Raw genomic sequence first — 25,204 nt, forward strand, 5'->3', positions numbered from 1 at the left:
CAATGCGTAGTCCTGGATACTGGTGTTCACCAAGGTTGTGTGCTCAGGCCCTTGCTCTTCACCATCCTCACCCATGACTGCACTGCAAAACATAAGTCAAACCATAATATAAAATTCACTGATGATACCACAGTCGTGGGTCTCATTAGTGGTGGGAATGAACATAACTACAGGAATGAGGTGAACTCTTTGATTGCCTGGTGTGACAAGAACAATCTAGACCTGAATGCTAATAAGACCAAAGAAATGATTATGGACTTCAGGAGAAAAGCAACAGTTCACCAACCACTCACTTTCAAAGGGGAGGTAGTAGAGAAAGTCAAAACAAACATGTTGCTGGGCCTTCACATCTCTGATGACCTCTCCTGGGCTGCTAACACCAACCATATAGTCAAGAAGGCTCAACAAAGGCCTCACCTCCTGAGAAAGCTCAGAAAGGGCCAGGCTTCCACTGTCTCCTCTTACCACTTTTTACAGGGCAGCTATCAAGAGCATCCTCATTAGCAACTTCATAGCATGGTTCAGCAACTGCACAGTTGCTGAGAAGAAGAAACTACAGAGGGTGGTAAGGGTGACTGAAAAAATTTTGGGCACAAACATCTCTTTTATTCAGGGGCTTTTCTTTACAAGAGCAAGAAAGAGAATATATAAAACACTTGCTGATTTGGACCATCCAGCCCACAACTGGTTCTCACAACTTGTGTCTAGACAGAGGTACTGCAGCTTCCACTGTAGGGCTACCAGATTCAGGAACAATTTGTATCCTACAGCTGTGAGACTTATTAATACGGACACCAACCATAATATCTGATATATTGAAGCCTTTTTTTTCATTTAATCCTGGTGCTCTGATCCATTACCACCAGCATTAGTATTATGCAACATGATGACTATAATGAGTCACGTCTAAGGTTAACAAGTGCAATATGATAACTAAACAGTTGGTATTTACTAGTCTTTATTTATTCACAATCTTAACAGTGTAGGGGTTTGGTGGAGGATATTTATTTATTATTTATCACTGGATAATAGGCATTGAATGTGTTTATATAATGTGAACTACCTCTTGCATGTCATACATGTTGTTTTCTTTATGTTATTCTATGATACCACTGTATCTACATTATTTGCACTGCATTTCTCTCATGAGCTGACATTTGTAATTTCATTTAGGCTGCACTTGTGTGGTCATAAATGTCAATAAAAGTTTCTTTGAACCAAAGGCATACTGCACAGTTATTTGAAAGAGTCCTTATCAAAGCACATTCCTGCCTTCAATTTTATTGATAATGCACCTTAAAATCTGGCAATTATACACATGCATATCTGGCCAGAACTTCAGTTACCTTACCCATATACCTTGTTCCTCAAGTGGGTGGAATACACAGCATTATTTGTCACAAAATGGCCAAAACACAGGCTTGAACCTTACTGTGGGTATTGCACTACATTTATCAGACAGTTTTTCTGCATTCTTTATTCAGTTTATTTTCACAATAGACTACTGTCAGATTAGAACACACATTTAGTGAGTAAAGGCATACTGCACTGTTATTTGAAACAGTCTTTACCAAAGTGCATTCCTGCTTTCAACTTTATTAATAATGCACCTTAAAATCTGGCATTTATATACATGCATATCTGGCCAGAACTTCAGTTACTTTACCCATATACCTTGTTCCTCAAGTGGGTGGAATACATAGCATTATTTCTCAAAAACTGGACAGGACACAGGATTGAACCTTAATGTGGGTATTGCACTGCATTTATCAGACACTTTTTCTGCATTCTTTATTCTTGTCCCTTCTTTGACTGACTGGAGTCAGATTAGAACACACATCCAGTGAATAACAGAGTAGTGCACACTCATTTGTCTGAAAACAATACATTTTACAGCACCATCACCCTTTAAAATGTACTGATTACTGTTGCTTCAAGTCTGGCATGTACAGCATGGATAGCTGTGTCAGACCTCTAACAAGTAACCCATATACCCTTTTCTTTACTTGAGTACAATTTACAGCATATTATCATACTATGAGCAGAGCAAAATAGTGACTCACTGTTAATCTGTGTAGACCCCACCATCAACTGATGTTTGGATGCTATACTACACAGTACTGCATGCTTTCTTGATTTAACTTGCTTTACCATTTCAGATAAGCAGTGAGTCATTACTACACATATTACATTTCCCAGGTGTGTCAAACCTGACTGTTAAAATGGATAACTCTATAAATAATTTATTTTGACAGTACATTATGCATTAGGTTATTACTTTGAAATTTCCCTACCTATCACACTTATGCCTCATCCTGGCCAGCCACCCTGCATGGGACTGGACATTGTGAGTTTGCTCATCTGCAGCTGTTGTAAGAGAAGCAAACCATTAAGCATAACAGTTTTGCATAGATTCAGCTTGAACATTTCCAAAGTAATGCCAAATATACTTACATATCTGTTGGGTCTGCCCAGCTCAAGCTTCTTGGACCCAGGTGTCCATGGTTCCCCTCTTTCTCCACTTCCTGTCATCATAGTGGTGACAACACTGCTTACCACAGCAGGGGATACCAGTAGCACTGCTAAGGTCCCTAGTCAAACAATCCCAGTCCTCAGCCTTGCATTCTGAGCCCTGGTAATTACCTGCAGCAGATGAGGTGCATAGTTCCTAATCAGGAGTCCAACAAACACTCTGAATTCGTGCACACCCCCCCAGGCCTGAAACCCACTCTTTCACCAAAACCACCAGGCATATAAGCAGCCAAGTGAGAACTCCAATGAATGGTATGAAATTTCTGCCTACTGGTCTTAATATAGGCTGCATTCCTGCCCTTACACATCATACTGTAACTTTCTAAAAGTGCCACATTGCTTAGCATTGTGCAAACTCATGCAAACTCACACAACCGTGTTTAAGTGGAGCTTAGCAATGCACAAACAGAAAAAAAAAACATAGACCATGTTTAAGCAGTGCTTAGCATCATGCAGCTTTACTAAATGTAATATTTTTTTTACTTTGAATTAAACTGATGTTTCAGTCACCTGTCACATTTTCTCAGCAATAAATGTAAAAGGTATGACTGCTCAGCACTTGAACCTGGGACCTACTACACTGTAGGTCATAACTCAACTTATGTAGCCACTTAGTACAGAAAACTGGACTAACTTAACATATACTACTAAGGTGCCTGTTGGCATTGCTAAGCACCATGCTGTACTGCTCAAACAAGCAAAAACAAATAAATAAAAAAAAAAATGATTACATCCAGTTTCTATTTTTAGATATATGGCAGGTGTCTGCTGTGTATGTATAAGCGCATCTCAGCATCTCTAAGCACCAAGCCGCACAGTGCCATGCAAACAAGCATAAATAAATAAATAAATAAAAATAATTGACTACATCCTGTTTCTATTTTTAGATACATGGCAGGTTTCTGATGTATAGGCGCAGCTCAGCATCTCTAAGCACAGTGCTGCACCGTGCCGTGCAAACAAGCAGAAATAAATAAATAAACAGATAAATAAAAATAATTGATTATATCCAGTTTCTATTTTTAGATACATGGCAGGTTTCTGCTGTGTATGTATAAGTGCAGCTGGGCATCAGTAAGCACCGTGTCTCACCATGCAAACAGGTACAGTAGAAAAACAAAAATAAAACAATGAAAAAGAATTAAAAAAAATATTTCAACCATAGCAGAGTGCATTAGAAAGATTATTGTCCTGTGCTTATCATCTGTTCAGGAGTTTTCTAGAAGGACAGCAAGTACAGGACAGCCTGTGCACTGCTGCTTGCACAGATACAACATTCATAAAAAGTTACTGTGATCTTCCTCGACAGCATTCCATAATTAATATGTATGGCATGCTGCTGAGGAGGAAGTGTGGCTGTGTACATGGATACATTCCGTTTAGGCTCTACATGGAGACTGCCCAGATTTTATTGAATCCTGTGGTAGGTGTTTAACTGAAACTTATTATTACTTATTTATTTGTCCCATTTTGAGTAATGGAACAAAAATGTCATGTATGTTTTTAAGCACCACTAGAGGGTAGCATAGTATTGCTTTGAATATTTTAACATGGGGTCCCTGCCTATTAGCTGTTTATAGTATAGGGTATATAATTGTTCATTTTATGTGTTATTTTTTACTTATGTGATTTGTATAATAATACACGCACACACACACACACACACACACACACACACACACATATATATATATATATATATATATATATATATATATATGCTTTTGAGTTAATAGTGTTTGTATGTCAGTGAATATGAGTTTAAGTAGACTGCTTAGTGATTGGATGAGGACTAATTGAATGTACTATATAAACATGGTGAGAGCAAAAGTTGGGATGCATGTCTGATGAAGTTCTACATTGAAGGAAAACACGGTTAGGCAGTTAAGCATTCGAGATTATTGCTTGTTGCTTTTGGTTGCTGAGTAAAGATTGTTTTGGATTTTATCCCCTGGTTGCTGGTTTGTGGCTCATATCTCTTCAGTGCTTATTGGATTTATTTTGAATTGGAGCTTTGGCTTTTTTGGCACTGATACCTTACTTGGTGGTTTAACTGAAACTTAGTATAATATAATGTAAGCAAATGCAGCTTTTATCCCTGGGTCTCCACTGAAAATGGGTATTACCCAGTAAGGCTTTCCTGGTAAACAAAGACAAATACATAAATAAATAAATAAAATAATAAATAATAGTTTATCATATCCTTATACAAAATAAGTATCTCTGAACAAGTCTCTCCCCCTAAACTCCTTAAGATATTTTTCCCCACCATATTTCAGTCTGGAGTCTCTTTTTTTGGTTAAAAATCTAGTCTCCTCCAATATAATAATAATCACTATTCTGATGTCTGCACCATTCAATGATACCAGTGCTTCTTACTAAACTTTTTTAAGCTATTGACATTTATTGCTAAGATTTTACAAGTAATAATGTATTCCTGTAAATATTATTTATTATCCTCTCCCTTTCTTGTTTTCTTCACTATGTCCTTCTATATTGTTTTTCTTTCATGTACTTTTTTGCCAATAGATTTTTTTTCTGTTTAACTAAAGTTCATGTCATGTCTTCAGAATCACTTAATTCTGATCCTTTTTCTTCAACTTTTGTTATATTAACTTTTTCACTCTTTTTGTATTTTTTGTTCTCTTTCTAGGGTACTTATCTTATGTATCTGCCCCAGTTCTATTTGTGTATCTAATATCTCTGTTTCTCTCACTATATATGTTCATTTTCTTGCCTCTGTTCCACCCGAGTATCTAATATTTCTGATTCTATCTCACTTAATTTTCCTTCACATTCCATCCCTAAATGTCTTGTTTTGTTACATTTATAACATCTTAACTCACAGTTCATTATATCATGTTGTGTCTTTCAACAGATACAACATTTTCTTTTTTCCCCAACTATTTACCAAATGGACTGCTTTCCCCCCAAAAAATGACTACTAAGTATTTTGTCACATCTTTGTCCCCTTCTACATTTATAATGCTTGGAATATGCACAATATTTTAATTTTGTATACTCAACACCACATGGCAGTCCCAAGCCCCAGTCCACAAATCTCTCATATCATATACTTTTGAAACATCTAAAACATCTTTAAATAGTTTGATAAATGTATATTTTTATACTTCATTCTTGAATTGTATGCTAATCTTTTTCTTAGTGTCTCCATAAAATGTTTTAACACATATAAGTATTAAGGCACACAGTTCTTCTTTTTCTCATATTCCTCCAGAATTTTTTCCATTAGTTGACTAGTCTCAAAAATAATGTCACAATATGTTTCTTTATTTATGTATATCAAAGCTTTTACCTCACTGGCTTTAGTTCCTAAGGGTGCAAGCACTTCATCTCATACCTTATATCAGTCCAATTTTTTTTCAGTTCTTACTGTAAAGGATTTATTTTTTTCTTGAACTTATTTTGTTTTTCTCCTCTTTCCCCTTTTCCACTCGTTTTCACTATCACTGCATACATTTTTTTACTGCTGACTCTTTTATTTGTTGAATTTTCTGTTTTTGTATTCTGTCCATTACTTCTCCCCAGGAAATATGCTTACCACTTTCAGGTTGACTCATATTTGCCAAGTCCATAAGTAAGACATCCTGCAACCCTCCTGATTGGAAGGTTGTTATAACACACTCTTATGTTGAATCTTCCTCCTTGAAGAGATTCTGCTGAAAAATATCCTCCAAATCCATCAAAGGCACAACTGCATTGTCCTCCATATTAATGCAAAGCTTTTGAGAAGGCTAATAAACGAAAAAAGTGAAGCAGAAGCACAAAAACTGTAACTAGAATCCACCTTATAGGTCCTTCAGAAAGCGGAAAATATGAGGTTTGTTTAAAAAAAGGTTTTAATGCACAATCCACAAACTGCATAGACACATAAACGCACTTGTAGCACCAGTGTTTTCGACTCTCCTCATAAAGACTTCATCAGATGACCTAGAATAATATTTTACCCTTTATATAATCCCTCACAGATATGAATAAACCAATCACATTATGCAATGAAAAATGTTAAAAACAATCACTTCCTTTAGGAAAACAGTGTTATATGAAACCTTAAATTACACAAAGAAATAAACCTTACTTAAAAACATACAATTACATAAATACTTTAAAATTCATTAAATACTTTCCTTGTAATATAAAAGTATAAAAATAATAATAAAATCATTTTGACTTACTCAGGTGATGTAAAAAAACAACATTATTGCTGATTCAAAGATGGCTGCCGTTCTGTGAGCACTGCTGAACTGCAAGTCTCCATTTAACCTGAGGAAATCTAAACCCTGAGTGGATACTATAAAGATTTTAACATCAAATATTTGATAAAATAACTTCAACTACATTTTACTATCCTGTATTAAGAAGAAAAACTGGAAAAAAGGAAGATATTTCACTGGATTACATCAGATTAGCTGGCTGTGTAGAGAAAAGTAAACAAAGGAACCGTGTGCTTTCTATACTGCAAGTTTTTGTGTTTTAACAACATGTCAAAAGAGAAAAAAAACATGGATATAATCACTACCAAAACAAAACTTTCGGAATTACAGTCACCAGAAAAGATGTGATTTCTAAACGACAGAAAATTACTAAAATACAGGAACAACAGAAACCAGGGACTAAAACTAAACCTGAGCAAGCATTAAACATGGAAGACATCAGAAATGCTCTGCTACCCATACAAGAAGCTCTGAAGGAACTGACTTGTCAAATACAAACATTTGGAAATTCATATACTCAGTTGCTGGAAAGAATGGATAAGACGGAAGCTCAAATTTCTGAAAATGAGGATAAACTAACTTTACTCAAAAAAAAAACTAATCTACATGATGTGGATATACAGGCTATGCAAAGCAAACTTATGGACTTAGAAGCAAGATCCAGGAGAAACAACATTATTATCAGAGGGATTCCAGTATCTATTCAGTATAATGAATTAATTCCATCCATACTACAAATATTTGCAGTGCTTCTAAATGACTCTGATATGGTGAAACAAATTATTATTGAAAGAGCACACAGAGCTCTGAGAGAGTTACAATCATCAAACTTTCCTAGACCTGTATATGTGAAAATACTTAATTATCAAGATGTAAACAGAATACTCACTACTGCAAAACAAAGTGGAGGCTATATCATGTGGAAAAATAATAAAACATCCCTGACACACGATCTACCTATACAGGTCAGACAAGCTAGACAGTCTTTGTCTCCATACTGCAAATTTCTTATTGATAAACAAATTAAGTTTCAAATGAAATACGCTAATATGCTTATATTTACAATGGATGGGACTAAACATGCTATTTCCACCAAAAATGAGGCAAGAAATCTGTTTCTAAAAGTTTTCAAGGCTTGACCTGCATCAGAGACTTGAATTGAACTCTCGTTGGGACTGGCATGCTGCTGAGGTCGGATTCATTGTTTACTGTGCCTCGAGGACTGGGTAATCCTTTGTTTTCGTTTGTAAAGCTTTAGGCCTTTTCCTGAGTAATAAAACTGTTTGTTTTTTGCTTATCTTGATTATCTGCGCTCATTTCCCGATGTTTTATGGCTTCTACGAACTGTTTTCGACGAGGAAGAAGGCAGGAAATGCCTAAAATGCTGTTGTGGGTGCAGATTTCACTGTGACACTTCCGGGAGTCCGTCTGTAAAAGCGTTCCCCCATCACGAATATTTCACAGGGTTTCCTGGCTTGGGAAACTGAAGGGAACTGTTTTAAACACTTTTTTGCTTATTTAACATTAAAATAACACTGTTGTATGGTAAATTAAGCACATAGGCACATTTTATATACTTGCCTTATAAATGTTTATTTAGAATCTTGTAGTTATATTATTTAGAGAGGGTGCAGGGTTTAGTAATGTTTGTATAACTATACTTGTCATTATCATCTTTAATGTACTGTGTAGAGATGATAATCTACTATATTAATTAGTTAGTAGTTTGCTTTAATATAAAACTATAATAGTGTGAATTTATAACCAGGGATGTTAGTAGTTAGTAGTTAGCTGTATACTTATTTTAGTATAGGGTTATATTCTAGCATGTTTTTTTTTTTCTCTCTCTAGGTTATATTCCTAGTAAAATGATAACTCTGTTTACACATTAAGTCTTTTTATATGTTATTTCTTTTTTTTTTTTTTTTGCATGCAGTTTATGTATAGATAGCTAATCCAATTATTAAAACTTTTTTTTCGCTTTATTTTTTATATGTACTGTAATATTATATTTTCAATATTGATTTGCTTAAATAATAGTTAACCAAGGAGCTGTAGATCATGACAGTGCTTGTTAGGGAATGTTTAGTTTAGGCTTTGTCGTAGTTAAGTTAGATTATATAGGTCTTAACTGTGGAACATGTTTGAAATTTTATAATATGGTGTTTTTATATTTGCTTCTTCTCTTTAACCTTTTGTTATTCTATGTTATGCAAGACCTATACATGTCCTGGTCCGGGGTTATAGTGGGTAAGCACTGGTGTAGGACGGGATATAAGGGTTGCTTCCAGACTATGTATGGTTTTGAATTTACTTTATTTTTCTTTTATGTTTTCTCTCCAAAACCTTCATTGTAAAGCCAACCTTGGAAATGTGGGAATTAGACTTATGGAACGTTAAAGGGCTCCAGAACTTAAAGAAGAGGAAATTATTGTTACATGTTTTATTGCAGACTAAGGAGTGGTTTATTTTACTACAAGAAATGCATTTAATGAATGATCAATGGGTTGATATTAAAAAAAAGAAGTGGATCAGAGAAGTAGTAGCATTGGAAGGCAAGTCAAATAATGCTGGGGTAGCTATTATTATTAAAGATCAATACAACAAAAACATTTTGGATTCTAACAGATAAAGATGGGCGATGGTGCTACATTACTCTTGCATCTACCCTATTTGATAAACCTATTTTACTTTTAAATATTTATGCACCCTGTAATGATCAACAAATATTTATAACATCATTGTACTCAATTCTAACACAATGGGATAGATATTATGTAATTATTGGAGGTGATTGGAATGCTTACCAAAATCCGAAGTTGGATAGATCTTGCCCACAAAGAGCATTTAATAAGCAGGCTGCATTAGCACTTTATGATATTAAAGAGGATTTTCAACTTTATGACCCTTTTCACTATTTGAACAATGTTAATAGCACAGATAATTTTACATTTTATTCTCCATGTCATAAAATGTGGTCCAGAATAGATTTCTTTCTGATTTCAAGAACATTGATTAATCTAGAACCTATAGTTGTTATAAATGCATGTTATCTCTCAGATCAATCAAAAATCTCGCTGAGTTTTGCTAAGGAGATAAAGGATACCTTGCGACAAAGAGGTTATAATTGGTCGATTAACCCAAATTTGATGAATAAGGAAGAAATAATACAAGAAATTACAAATTACCTTAAAGATTTATTGGCTGGCCTAAAGAAACAACAATATACCCCGGATATTGAATGGGCGACAGTTAAAACACAAATAGGAGGGATCCTTTTGCAAAAAGCTTCTTATTATAAAAAAATACTAAACAGGGATATTAAAAATTTAGAAACAAAAATTAAACTACTTGATCAAGTGCTGATTCGGAATTTTAATGAACAAACAGAGAAGGAACTGCTTAAATGTTAAAAAGATCTCTTCTTAATTCAAAATAGTAGATTAACATTTCAAGAATAAAAGACGCTGGTGAGGTACACTAATCATGTTCAAACACCATCGAGAGCATTGGCTAGGATCATTAATCAATCGAAAACAACAGTGTAGATTTCAGAAATACAATTTAATAATATTATATATTCTAAAACAGAGGATATCATTAATATTTTTGAGGGAATATATACTAGTATTTATGATGGGCAAAAGGATATGTCCTCACACAGAATTTATGGAGAATTTTTACAATCAATTAAGTTTCCAAAAATAGGAGAGGATATTCAAAATGACTTGGTTAAACCAATATCCGAAGAAGAAGTAGTATATATAATCCATCATATGAAATCACATAAATAACCTGGTCCTGATGGGTTGACAGTGGAGTTTTATAAAAGGTTTGCAGATACTTTCGGTAAAATACTTTCAGTTGTATTTAACTACATAATTAGGAATAAAATTAGTGATCCTCATCTTAATACTTCAAAAACTATTTTTATACATAAAGCCAATTCAGATCCCCAAAACCCTGATAATTATAGACCGATATCATTAATAAATGTAGATATGAAAATTCTAACCTTTATTATAGCATCTAGACTGAAGAAAATCATTACTCACATAATATCCTAAGATCAGGCTGGATTTATGGCAGGTAGACAAACCAGTGACAATACACTTACATTACATACTATGATAACACATGCTAAACAAAATAATCTTAATGTTTATGCCCTTATAATTGATGCACAGAAGGCCTTTGATAGGGTTGATACAAATTTTTTGTTTGATCTTTTACCTTATTTTAATATTTCCCATGAGTTTGTTCAAATATTACAAATATTATATAGTAATCCCTATACTACACTGTATATTAATAAAAGTTTCTCTAAAAGAATACAGATTAAGACTGGAACACGCCAGGGCTGCCCTTTGTCCCCTTTACTATTTAATCTTTATCTTGAACCTTTGTTCTTATATATTAAGCAGAATGTCTATCATAATGTCCCAATAATTTATGGAACCAAAATATTAATGGCAGCTTTTGCTGATGATCTTAACATTTATTGTGCATCTCCAATATCAGATACTGAAAAATTATTGAAGGCTGTTAATGACTTTTCAGAAGTCTCTAACTATAAAATTAACTTGAAAAAGCCAATATCTTCCCTTTAAAAACACCTAAACCTTTTTCGCTATTACCTTTGGTTGGGCAGGTAACATTTAAAGAAAATATTAAATACTTAGGTATTGAGTTTTCTACAGATAATAAAGACTTCTACAATAATAATATTAAAACAATTTGGGACCAAATAATTTCTGATTTTGGGAGGTGGAAAAATTTACGACTGCCAGTATTAGCAAAAGTTTCAATTGTTAAAATGAATGTATTACCACGGCTATTATATATTTTCAGGTCAGCCCAACTAAAACTTTTGAAGACATTTTAAACAAATTCACAAAGAATTGGCTAAATTAATTTGGGAACCAAAAAAAACCCAGGATTTCTTATGATAAATTAATGACCCCAAAAAATAGAGGAGGACTGGAGTTGCCTAATTTTGAAATGTATTATTTAATCGCAAACTCTAATAGAATTCTAAGAATTGCCAACTATGATATCACTAGTGCTAAGTGGACACCAACTTGGGTGATCCTGAATTATAAATATATTTCAAAGTTGAATATTAATCCAAAAGCAATACCTTTTTTAGGTAAAGATACTTTGAAATTATATGGGTTATTGAACACATTAAAACGGGCATAATTTCTTTACAAGACTTATTTCAAGTATTAGATCTGGTTCAGTATATGATGGTTTTTCAACCCTTTCATAGAAATCCTAATTTAAAATTGAATAATCAATTAATTGATCTTAAAAAGTTTCCATTAATAGTTAATTTAACTTTGATTGATATATATATATATATAAATATCTTGAATTTTCGGCCAACCAAATAAGACAAGAATTTAACCTACCTAAAAATGATCCTGTTATTATGAGACAAATTAGAGAACTTGCTATAAGTTACTTTAAAAACTTTAAACCTGAAGATGAGACTGTGAATAAATGCTCTGATTTGTGGCAAGCTCTCCAACAGGATATTAAATATATAACAACAAATAAATTAATTAAAGAATTTAGATTTCATGATAAAGTTTTGTTATCAAACTATTGGGAAGAGAAAATCTTATTGACAGACAAAAGTATTATGTTAAAAGCAATTGACTTGACTATCAAATCTACTTCTCTTCAAAAATTGATATATACCCAGATGATGATATGGAATAATGCATATTATACACGCCTTACCCTGCATAAATTTAACTCTAAAAACTCTCCAACCTGTCCATATTGTAAGAATCAACCGGCTGATCTTCTTCATATGTTCTGGAGCTGTAAATGCATATACAAGATTTGGAATTCCCTTAAGATTCAACTTCAGAAGATGGGTTACCAAAGCACAACGTTGTCATGGAAATTTATGATTTTGCATATTCCCCTGAAAGAACTCCATAGATCACAAAGTATTATATATATTAATATTTTTTTATTAATGAAGCTTTATATAGCCAAGAATTGGTTAGACCCATCTAAAACATCATGGGAAAACTTTAGAGTTTTGGCAACAAGGCATATATTAGCTCATAAACTACTTTTAAATCCACATAATAAAAATATTAAAAATCCAAAAATTTGGGAACAGATATTTAATATTATACTAGCATATTACTTTTAACTTGAAGGTATTAACAATTATTTATATGTTTGGAGAGAATTTTGTAATCAAACTGTCTATTACTTGAAATGTTATTAATTACTCTTTGTTTTTCTTCTATTATTAATGTTTCACATGGAAGCATTCTTGTAAATATTGTATATTTGTTTGATGTGATGGTTAGTGGTATTAGTTAGTTTTTTTTTTTTTTTTAAATTTGTTCTTGTTTTTAATGATGTATGAAAATAATATAATAATAAAGATTTATTATGGAAAAAAAAACAACATTATTGCACCATCTAGTGGCTTCATTAGGAACTGTGTCTTAGGTGAAAATGTAGCTTAGCAGATCTCACTTTTAATAATGGAACAATAAATATGAAATCATTTAAACCAGTGGGCTTGATGCTTCCAGGGTTACTTGCCACCAAAGTTCCCTGAACTCTATTCGCTCCTCCCATAGTCCACCCCTAGTTTCTTTTGGTATTTGTTCCAAGACTAAAAAAATAAAATTAACTTTTAAACAAACTTTCATGTGTTTATATAAAGCATTGGTCTCCTTTTTATTCAAAATGTCATAATTATGTTCATAAATCCTTCTCAAGTCTACGTTCGGTTTTACCAACATAGAAGGATATGCACTCAACACACAAAGCAAGGTATACTAACCACATGGCTTCACAATTAAAGTACCCAGGGCTGCATACCCACCTATTCCTGCCCTCAGTAAAAGGTTTGTCTGTGTTAGCTATACTTGCACATTGGGAACAGTGGCCACATTTGTAAGTCCCCACTCTCCTCCTATTCCATGCCTTATTTTACCACCATGTTCAAGAATGCTTTTCAAACTAGATGAGTTCTTATATACAAATTTCAGTGGGCTATTGGGAAGTTTTTCCAAGTCTGAAATGGCTACAAACCTTTCCCATTCAGATTTAATAATTATCTTTATTGCTCCATTAAGAGCATTGTACTCTAATACAATAGCTTCATTGTAATTATCTGCATATTCCTCCCTTGAAACATTGTACACTTTTTCGTTCTGTCCTAAAATGGGTCTAAATTTGGTAGATCTGCCAGCCATTACTTCTACCTCTACCCCCTCCACTAGGTCTAGTGGGTAACCCCTTTCCAAAAAAAATTTTTTTAACAATCCACATTCTTTCTCAAAATCATAACTTGAAGCAGTCATTCGGCTACCACGGACATACTGACCCTTGACTATGTTCCTTTCACAGTGTGGGGGATGTGCACTTCTGTAATGAAGAAATGAATTGCAAAAGGTAGGCTTTCTAAATATCCTGGACTCAAATTTACCATCTGCCTTATATATTTCCACATCCAAATATTACAAACAGTCCCTGGATAGTGTATACGTTAATTCCAAAAAATTAGTGGTATTCTTCATATAAACCAGGAATTCATCAAATGACTCTCCAGTCCCTTTCCAAAACATTACTATATCATCTGAAAATCTCTTGTAGACTGTCCAATTAGTTGCAAACTTGGAATTTAATATATATTTTCCTCCCACTTAGCTAGAATAAGGTTGGCATATGTTGGGGCACAAGGTGCCCACATTGCCACACCTTGTATTTGCTGGTAAAATTCACCTTTGAAAAAAATTAAATTGTATTTTAGAACCAATTCCATTAAGCTAATACAAACTAGCTTCTCATTGTGGGTCAAGTCAGGATCCTCAAATAAAATTTCTTCAAACAAATCCATTCCTTCCCAGTAGGGAATGCTTGAAAATAAATTGTTTACATCTATAGTAATGAAAGTTAATTCATCATGAAACAAGTCTGGAGTTATTTTCTTCAAGAAGTCCCAAGAATCTTTTAAAATGGCCTTTCTTTTAACCCATAACTGTTTAAGTTTGTTATCTACATATTTAGCCAGCGGGAGCATCTTAGACCCTTCTGCAATTAGGCCTTCCATATACAGATCTTCCAAAACATTGTCTCAGAATTTGGTTCAGTTATATTATCCATTATTACTACACCTTTAGCTTATAATTCCTTAAGTGTAGTATTCTCTTTACTGAATAGATTGGGTCTATATTTGATTTTACTATATTCCTTTTCAATAACCCTCTCCAAATTCCTTAGCTGGGGGTTCAATGGTCCCTGTTCAGACTCATTTGGAATTGCAGGTAAAACCAAGCCCAGATTTACTTTTCTAATGACCATTTTTATGGCCATTAAAGTCTTTGTGAGGTCACCCTTCCTATAAGGAATACATTTTAGTCCCTTGGATAATAAACTAAAATGTTCTTTATTAAGTGTTTCATTGCTAAAATTGTAAATACAAAAGCCGTCTAATAAGTATTTGTTACCATCTACCTGTATTTCGTTATGCTTGGTTTGGGTGGGGGGTATACCATCACTACTTAGTATCTCCCCCTTCTGCCCCCTTCCAGTAAAATGTGACTGTTGGTATTCATTCTTTTTCATGAGTCTTTCAGACCCATGTAGTGGTGGGTACTCATCCCCATTCTCATAATCCCCCATTTCAATATTCCCATCCTCACCTATATAGTTTTGATTCTCTTCATTAGCTTCATTCATTCATCTGCTTGTTAAAATGAAAAACATCATCTTGTCTATAGTTTCTTGGCTTTGGATAGCATGTGTTGTTTTTATACTCCTTACAATCACGCTCGAGCTTTCTTATCTTTCTTTGTACAATCTCATCACATTTCTTATCAATGTCATTTCATTTCTTATATTAAAATACCTCTCATTTTCTTCCTTAATAGTGAACACTAGGTCATCTTTAATACACTGGTCCAGTACCTCAATTTCCTTGTGTATTTCATCTTTGTTCCTAATATTTTCTTTTATGATAGTTTTTAAAATTTCTATGCCACAATTATTAAAAACTTCTAAATTCTTTATGAAATACAGTGCCAACATGAACATTGTTTGGATATTTCCATACATGTAAACCCTTAGGTACAATTCTCTTTGCCACACATTCTCCCAAGTAACTGTTTTCAGTGTCCAAAGTTCTGTATCTCAACATTAATTTTGACATGTTATTTAATTTTACATTAAAAGAATCATTAACAGCTGGCTGCACATGTACATTCTCATTCATTTTAAAAGAATATTTTGTTTGCAGCCAGTCTCTAGTTTCTTTTAAATTTCTTTTAAAGAGGCGAAAGAGTACATACAATCCACCATTGTACCCCCAGCTAAGGAATTTGGAGAGGGTTGTTGAAAAAGAGTTAAGAAGGGAATATAGTAAAATCAAATATAGACCCAATCTATTCAGTAAAGAGAATACTACACTTAAGGAATTACAAGCTAACCCTGATATACGAGTTATGAAGCCAGATAAAGGGGGAGGTGTAATAATAATGGATAATATAACCTATGAAGGTAAAATGAACCAAATTCTGATGGACGAAGTGACTTATTCTAGTGTGTCTAATAATGAGGTCAATATAGCCTATAAAAGGATAGACAATGTTTTGGAAGATTTGTATATGGAAGGCCTAATTGATTAAAAAACACTTAGATTTTTAAGGGTAGACAAACCAAGAGTGCCATCCATATTCGGAATACCCAAGACACACAAGAATGAGAAAGATCCCCCCTTAAGGCCTATAGTGTCAGCAGAAGGGTCTAAGATGCTCCCCCTAGCTAAATATGTAGATAACAAACTTAAACAGTTGTGGGTTAAAAGAAAGGCAATTTTAAAAGATTCTTGAAACTTCTTGAAGGAAGTAACTCCAGAATTGTTTCATGATGAATTAACTATAGACGTAAAAGATTTATTTTCAAGCATTCCGTACCGGGAAGGAATGGATTTGTTCGAAGAAATTTTATTTGAGGATCCTGACTTGACCCACAATGAGAAGCTAGAAATACAATTTCATTTTTCAAAGGTGTGGCAATGGGGGCAGCTTGTGCCCCAACATATGCCAACCTTGTTCTAGCTAAAGGGGAGGAAAAATATACATTAAATTCCGAGTTTGCAACTGATTGGACAGTCTACAAGAGATTTTTAGACAATATAGTAATGTTTTGGAAAGGGACTGGAGAGTCATTTGATGAATTCCTGGTTTATTTGAAGATTACCACTATTTTTTTGGAATTAACTTATACACTATCCAGGGACTGTTTGCAATATTTGGATGTGGAAATATATAAGGCAGATGGTAAATTTGAGTCCAGGATATTTAGAAAGCCTACCTTTTGCAATTCATTTCTTCATTACAGAAGTGCACATACCCCACACTGCAAAAAGAACATAGTCAAGGGTCAGTATGTCCGTTGTAGCCGAATGACTACTTCGAGTTATGATTTTGATAAAAAAATGTGGATTGTTAAAAAAAAATTTTTTGGAAAGGGGTTACCCACTGGACCTAGTGGTGGGGGTAGAGGCAGAAGTAATGGCTGGCAGATCTACCAAATTTAGACCCATTTTAGGACAGAACGAAACAATGTACAATGTTTCAGGGGAAGACTATGTAGTTAATTACAATGGAGCTATTGCATTAGAGTAACATGCTCTTAATGGAGCAAAAAAGAGAATTATTAAATCTGAATGGAAAATGTCTGTAACCATTTCAAACTTGGAAAAACATCCCAATAGCCCTCTGAAATTTGTATATAAGAACTCATCCAGTTTGAAAAGCATTCTTGAACATGGTGGTGGAGAGTGGTGACTTACAAATTTGGCCACTGTTCCCAATGTGCAAGTATAGCTAACACAGACAAACTTTTTACTGAGAGCAGGAATAGGTGGGTATGCAGCCCTGGGTACTTTAATTGTGAAGCCATTGGGTTAGTATACCTTGCTTTGTGTGTTGAGTGCAGATCCTTCTATGTTGGTAAAACCAAACTTAGACTTAAGAGAATGATTTATGAACATAATTATGACATTTTTATATAAACACACAAAAGTTTGTTTAAAAGCTAATTTTATTTTTTTAGTCATGGAACAAATACCAGAAGAAACCCGGGGTGGACTATGGGAGGAGAGAATAGAGTTCAGGGAACTTTGGTGACAGGTAATTTAAATGATTTCATATCTATTGTTCCATTATTAAAATTGAGATCTGCTAAGCTATAGTTTTCACTTAAGACACAGTTCCTAATGAAGCCACTAGATGGTGCAATAATGTTGTTTTTTTCATCACCTGAGTAAGTCAAATTGCTTTTATTATTATTTTTATACTTTTATATTACAAGAAAATGAATTTTAAAGTATTTATGTAATTGTATGTTTTTAAGTAAGGTTTATTTCTTTGTGTAATGTAAGGTTTCATATAACACTTTTCCTCAAGGAAGTGATTGTTTTTAACATTTTTCATTACATAATGTGATTGGTTTATTCATATCTGTGAGGGATAATATAAAGGGTAAAATATTATTCTAGGTCAGCTGATGAAGTCTTTATGAGGAGAGTGTTGCTACAGTGTTTTATGTGTCTATGTGGATTGTGCATTAAAACCTTTTTAAACAAACTTGCCTACCTTTGATTCACTCATCTGCTTTTCCAACATAACAGTATTCCATCTGCACAACAGTCGCAATCTTTAATTTATTTTTGGCAGATTGATTGGTCTTACATCCATCTTTCACTGAACGTTCTCAACCAACTTATTACTGACAAATACTCTTGCTCATTTTTGGTGACATTAATCAACATGATAGTGCTTAAGTATATATATATATATATATATATATATATATATATATATATATATATATATATAAGTCAGTATTTCAGGGAACACTGTTCAAAATGATATGATCTTCAACTATTACTGGTTTGTAATATGAAATGTCCATTGTTAATACTACTTGTTTATGTGGTAGAACTGTGGAATATTATATACATGTTCCATTTACAGACTATTGATTAAATTAATACAGAGCAAGAGGATACTGTAAATTAAGTTATAGAGGGGTTTGTAGTATGGATAGCATGTGATTAAATGGTATGGTGCAATTGTTGAAGGAAGATATACCAGAAAGATGGATAATATTAGGTAGAGGGACTGGAGACATGCTAGAAACTGTATTATATAAATGGGCCAAATGCAGATGATCTTCTATTAGTTCATTATGTTTTGATAACAAATCTCACTTTATATAAGCTTGAAAAGTATGAGCTTAACAGTAATGGTGGACATTTGTAGAAGGCTAGACCCCACAAGTAAAAAAGATGAACTAGATGAGTGTGATTATACAGGGGAGCAGCTTAGAGGAATTTCTGATAAGGGGACCAGTCTTACTACATATGGTGAAGAATGGGATAGCCTGATCGATTTGTAAGGTCATACTCACATTATAGAAAAAATTAGGAATGTGGTGGTATATGGAGAAAATAGTAATGGAAATGAAAGCCATGGTTATTGTGCACACCAGAAACAGGAAAAGTGGGTCTGAAAAGTACTGAGGAGACAGTTTGGTTGAAATGTATGGAGGACCAATGCAGCTGCAGTAAAGTATGAGGCAAAGAAGAACTTTGTGAACCATTAATTTTTGGAGAAGGGAAGAATGCATACTGAATAGGGTTGGGAAATTAAAGTTAAAAGATGCTGAATAGGGATGGGAAACAGAGTTAAATGAGCTATAATTGCTGTAAGAGGTAGAAAAAGGTGAAGAGGTAAAGGATTTAGTCTAGGCAGAGATTAACAGGGTAAAGACCCTGATGCGTGAACTGGAGGAACAACTGTTAAAAAAAGTATAATAGAGAGTCAAGAATTTAGCTCATTAGAAGTTGATATGTCTAGAAAATAATTGGTGTGAAATTTGAAAGAGTAAAGGAAGGAAAGTTGGATGTATCATAAAGTAAAGTAGGAGGCGGAGTAGTGTTTACAAGAAAGAAATTAAAAATGTTATGAAACAGTTTACAGAAACATATATAGCAAGGAATGCAGGGCAGGGCAGAACTAATGAGGTCATAGGATATGGCAGGGGATTATTCTAGTAAGTGAAGAAATGAGATGACTGAGTAGGAACACAACTGTGTCAGTAATGCAGGGTTTACCAACATGTTAAAGAGGAGTTAATCTGCAGAGGAAAGTGATATCTGAATAGGGTTTACACAATTATTTCCAGTTAAACATTATAGTATCTAAATGGAATATACATTAATACTGCTAAAGATGGATTCTTGTCTGCATCCTTTACTAGATCAGGTAAAGTTTTGGTATTTAAAGGTGAGGATAAAACAGATGCAGGAAATTATGGTCCCATCTTCTAAATTAATGTAATCAATGTACATTCAAAAATCATGACTTTGGCCATGTCACAGGGTCTTGATATATGTATCTTTAGATTGGTAGAAGAAGGTAAGTGAGATTTTGTGAAAGCACATAACAGTGAAAAGCAAGTGGTGATTTTTAGTACAATTTATTGAGGGTGCACGAGGAGGAGGATATAGAAATGCTGTAGATATACTTTCTAACACCAAAAAAGGAACTTTTAAGATGCTAGAATGGCCTTTTAAATCTTGGAAGATATATCAACAAAAGAGAATTTTGGGAATCAGTTTGAAGCAGTATGTAGAACACCAAAAATTAGTCCACTGATGCTTTGGCATAAAGAATTAGACAAGAAGTAGCTAGCATATCAGGGAGATAGAAGTCATTCAGATGTTTTACAGATGACTGAAAGTTAGTCATAAATAGAGTAAATCTGGTACTGCTTGAAGTGGGAAATAGCTCTGAAGTATTAAGGCATGATACAGATTTAAAATGCTTCTCTTAAGAAAAGACAGTGTTGTGAGGATTGTGGGAGAAGATATGATTTCCAGGCAGCCAGGAATGAAAGGCCTAGGGATTAAAATTTGTAGATGCTAAGATGATATGACTGAAATAATCTCTGAAGAGTTTGTGCAAACAATTCTAGAATGTTGGGAATAAGGCCTTCACAGATTTGCATCCTTGTGGGAAGAGTATAATCCAGATCATGATTTTGACAGAGGCACATCATCTAGTTGGGCTGCTGCTAATAGATGAAAGTAGTAAATGTGTAAAAAAAACCTCAAGACATTTTATGGATGGTTTGTATGGAATGGTAAGAACTTCAAATGGAATAATGAGGCTTACAAGAGCATGAAGGTGTATGGTAGAATTCAGTCTATATGCCTCAGCAACTTCACCATATACATTAGTAGAAATGAAACATTATAGCAAGAATGTCATTAGTCTAGTAGCAAAGAGGTCCTACAATGAGCTATGGAAACAAGTCACTCATTAACCAGTGATACTAAAACTTTTGTATAAAAGGTGGAGAAGGATTCTTGCAGCCTTCTGGAAAAGAAGAGGGGGGTAATTGTGACAGTATTTACTCTTATTTAGAAAATGGTATTTGGAACAATCCAGAAGCAAGAATTGATATGAAAAACAGTATGATGGAAAAGTTGCAGAAAAAATGCATTTATAACATAATTGCTGTATTAATCACAGAAGCAGATGAGAAGGGAAATTGTTTGAGGAAATTAATATAGCAAATGTAAATTTAAGACTGGGGAAGTTGAATGGTTGAAGTTGGAATAACCGAAAATTGTCATTAAAAGCTTTTTCATCCAGATTATAGTACTAATCTGTTTATATCAGGGGATATAAGGGCTAGCATTGAAGAAGGGGATATTATCTATGGCCAACTATTTAAGAAGTTAATTTGACAGATATACTGCAGTTCAGTGGAGTGGCTTAAATTAAGAAGGCCCATTGAGGAGGAGGTTGAGTTAGCTTTTTTTCTTTATTTCTCCCAGTCTTTCAGGTTTCTAATACCATAATGGGAATGGACCCCGTTCCTAGGTTAAAGCATAACTGAAGTTCATAAAATTAATATTGTTTAAATCTTTGATGTTATCCAGATGTGGTCTTTGGAGCACCCACAATGTGCCCAGTAATGACTCCTGCAATTTGTATGGAGTGACATGTATTAGTAACATATCTATGTATGATTGCAAATTCTTTTTTATAAGACCCATTACTTCTAGTACTACTGAAACTGTCTGGGTATCCTTATTCCACATTGTCCTCATTTCTGCCTACAAATCCTGGTATTTCATGTCTTTGTGCCTCTCTGTATGCAAGACACTATAGTTAATTGGGTATAGCAATGCCAATGATCAATGCTACTTTTGTGTTCATTTCATGGACTACTATATCGGGTTTTCTCGCATCTATTTTTTGAACTATTGGTAATGGATGATCCATGTGATATAAACTTCATCATTTAGTACGATGCTTTGTGGCTCATGTTTCCAGTGTTTTTCAGCTACTTCAATGTTATAATATTTGCACAATCCCCAATGCAACAGTCTTGCCACATTATTATGCCTTTCAGTATATAGTCCTTCTGCCATTAGTATATCACAGCCAGCAACAAGATGAGTGACTGTTAACAATTTTGCTTTACAAAACCTACATTTGTCTGTCCTCCCACATGTTCATTGGACTTTGTAAACCAATGGGTACATAGTCCACTGTCTTGGGCTGCCAATATTAACCTTTAATCTTTTAGTTTAAATTCACCTCTGCTTAACCAATCCTGCATTCAATCCTGATCAACATGACTTTGTTCCTAATGTTTTCTATAGTTGCAACTATACTTATGTATTTTCCACATTTCTTGCTTTCTCATCTGATCCTTCACCTTATTTTTTTTTTTGGCACATTCGGTTGCTGCCTGATTTTTATTTATTTTTTATTTTATTTATTTATTTTACATTTGTTGACCAGGTTTGTCCAACTGACCTAAAGATCCCTTTTTCAGTGGAGGCCTGAGGAGAAAAGCTCCAATATATTATACAATTTTCATTATAAATTAGCATTAAACAGCAATGCTACAGGATTATTATAAGGCATTAAGTAACGATGCAATGTTATACAGTGTCAATAATCAGGAGTATAGCAAAGTTCTTTCAAGATGTAGAAAAAAAGAAATATGTCATTAAGATGAATATAGTTTTTGGGGTAAGTGGTTACAAAAACACAGTTTTTATCATAATGTAGTTGCATGAAGGCAAGACAATTACAATAGAATGTTTCTCTGAGGCGATTTGCTTAATAGGTTTTAGAAGACAGTAGAAAGAGTAGTCAAGGAGGATTAGAGAGAGCTAGTGAGAAGAGTGAGTTAAGGGCAGAAAGTAGATTAAGGTATGAGAAGTAGGGGATGTTAAGGAGGGAGAGTGCAGTGGTAGGACCAGTGACTTTTAAAGTGGTCTTTGGTGGCTCTCTTAAATTGTTTAGGATGTGTAAGGATCCTGATTTCTAGTGGGAGCCTATTCCAGGCAATAGAGGGGTGATAGCTGTACATGTTACATCCAAATTTAGACTTGGGTTTGTAGATTTGTAGTAGGTCTTGATTAGAACTTTGGAGAGGTCTGAAGGGAGAATAATGGGAGATGAGAGGGGATAGTGCTGGGCAGTAGGAAGGTTGGTATAGGATAGAATGGATGATCTGGAGCTGTGAGAGAAGAAGCTGGTGGGGTAATTCAAGCCAGTTTAGATGTTTTAAAGAGAGACAGTGATGGGATTTGTAGGTTTGTTGGGCAGCAAATGTAGCTACCTTATTGTAGATAGATTCTAGTTTGGTCAGGAGTGTTGAGTTAAGGTTTGTGAGAATTTGAGAGCTGCACATTAGACTGTGTAGAAGGTTGGTGAGAGAGAGAGAGAGAGAGAGAGAGAGAGAGTAATCTTGGCTTCAGAGGTAAGGAATTTCTTATTACGGTAAAGTAGCCCTAGTTTTGAATGACCCCAGGATTCATGAACCTTGCGCCAGGCGCACGCATGGCGTAGGCGCCCCAATGCCAGACATGGCCGCCGAGCGATTCAGGTACGATCCAATCCCACGTGCACCACCGGCGTACGCCTGAGTTGCGCCGCCTCTGGCGTAGGTATGTTAAACACCCCATGTGCGGTGTTGCACCATGCAAATGAAGGCAAATAGCGATCCACTAAGTGGCGCAGGCGTAGCATAACGGCACGGCAATGTAAACCAAAAAAAACGGTTTACAGTCATCCAAACATGACATAGGAGTAACGGAAGGCTGCCAACGTCAGGTGTCATACTGGTGCAACATGCCAATGGGGAAAGACACCGAGAATGTCAAAGGAAAACATGCAGAAAACGTAAATAATGACATAAATGGTATGTACGCAAAAACCAGATCAGAACCCCAGGACATGTCCGCGGAAGGTGCGGAACAATGAATTAATATGACAATGTCATAAAAGAGCAGTATAAGACACATCAGCATCACAGCCACAATACACCATAGTATGCATGGAAAGCCACAACCACAGCGCAAGGGATGCCAAGGAGTGGCGGCAGTGTCCGGCGCCGTAACCATGTATTAGTAGTCAATGCCATGCAAATGAGGCAGATAATACTGAATTGCAAAACCCCCGCTGGCGTAAGGCTGCATCAAATGGCGCAGCGGTAATACACTGAGGAGTGGCCTAGAGGGAATACATGTCAATCGCAGAGGGGTGTGCCACTGTAGGAGGAAGCACATTGGAGCCCAGCAAACAGGGGCTGTACAATGCACATCACAGCATCAGCACCGGCGTGTGAGGAAATAGATGCGCTGAGAGTACAGAACGCATGCACAGATGCATGTGTACAAGGATGACTACGTTCCCCAACCCAGTCATGTGACGGCCGGCCCGTCAACAACCACGGATACAGGAAGGTGATGCGGAGAATATGAGGAAATGTGGAAGCAGTGTAATTGGAGTCGTAATGAGCAATCAACACCAATCAACCCATGAAGGGCAATCGGCGGCAGCTGACAACTCTGCATGCAGAAACCCGCAAACAGGAAAGGGGAGGCATATGAATGCAAAGAAAGTAGGGGATGTAACAGAATTGCAAAGAGCGAAGAACCGATACAGCACAGCCAAGTAGAGAGGTAGCATAACGGCGGCGGCAGACAAAATGCATGAGATGCCATGTGCCTGCAGGATGCACTCCAGGAAATAGTAGGTGCAACCTGCACAAACAGTAAATTAAGGTGTAAAGCTAAACCAATGCAGGCAAGTGTAATGTAACACCAAAGGCAACAGCGTTGCAGTGCCAACGGTAAAACACGGAAGATAACACACAGATACGGCAGCACAGACACACCCAATGACATCACCGGCTATAGAGCACAACACTATAAAGTGTGAATGCACACAACACACAGCGCGTATTCCCAAACGCGCACTTTAGGGTGTAAACACATGGGGAACTTTTAAAATGTATATGTTGGGTGCTGCCGTGGCCGTGATGCATCGGTATGTGTTAGAGACAGATGGAGT

The 25,204-nt window shown here is 35.0% G+C and overlaps 1 protein-coding gene across 1 annotated transcript in view; it reads left to right on the forward strand.

The window, feature by feature from the left end:
* LOC122809199 (alpha-tectorin-like) overlaps positions 1 to 25,204 on the forward strand; it is a 1,556,410-nt gene that overhangs the window by 928,538 nt on the left and 602,668 nt on the right. The gene's annotated exons all lie outside the window — the stretch shown is intronic.

Source organism: Protopterus annectens, chromosome 8.part0 (genome assembly GCF_019279795.1).
Source record: "Protopterus annectens isolate FY-2018-M chromosome 8.part0, PAN1.0, whole genome shotgun sequence".
Classification (NCBI taxonomy): Eukaryota; Metazoa; Chordata; order Ceratodontiformes; family Protopteridae; genus Protopterus; species Protopterus annectens.